The sequence below is a fragment of the Octopus bimaculoides genome, chromosome 11, assembly GCF_001194135.2.
Source record: "Octopus bimaculoides isolate UCB-OBI-ISO-001 chromosome 11, ASM119413v2, whole genome shotgun sequence".
In the NCBI taxonomy this organism is placed as follows: domain Eukaryota; kingdom Metazoa; phylum Mollusca; class Cephalopoda; order Octopoda; family Octopodidae; genus Octopus; species Octopus bimaculoides.
Window position 1 is genome coordinate 37,963,223 of NC_068991.1, and position 814 is coordinate 37,964,036.

The following is an 814-nucleotide window of genomic DNA, read 5'->3' on the forward strand; positions in this document are numbered from 1 at the left end:
ATATATATATATATATATAATTTTACCTTGTGGTGCAGAAATCAATGTACATATGCGTTAGTTGAGTAACACAAGTAGCAGAATAAAAGAACACACACACACACACACGCACATATGAAGTCTTACTGTGTTTATCTGCACTACTATCTGCGTCATATCTGCTTGACATTCCCGATGTTTTTCAACCACCAGAGTAACTTGGATTGTATGGGGGGGGGGAGCTTTATATTGCTTAGAACGTATGAGACAAAGGCTAACTGAATGTCTAAAAGCAATCCTGTTTGTTTAGGACAAACTTATGGATATGATTTGGACAGGAAAAGGGTAAGACGGTCGGGTATGGTTTGAAAGAGATTTGATTGTTCTTTGAACCGGGTGAAGCGATTGCTTAGTGCTGGTGAGGGTGAAAGTGATGACGATGTTGATAGTGACGTAAAGAAAGAAAGAAACAAACAAACAAATAAGTAACGGAGACAGTAGCTACTGAAATGATGTACCAAGGAATACCGTTTTTTTTCTTTACTTGTTTCAGTCATTAGACTGCGGTCATGCTGGAGCACCACCTTGAAGAATTTTTAGACGAATGAATCGACCCCAGTGCTTATTTATTTTTAAAGCCTGCTTTTTACTCTATCGGTCTCCTTTGCTGACCCGCTAAATTACGGCAATATAAACACACCAACACTGGTTGTCAGGCGGTCAGTGATACAAACAGACACCAAAACAACACACACACGGACACACACACGCACACACACATACACGCACGCACAGACACGCACGTGTATATATATATATATATATATATATATAT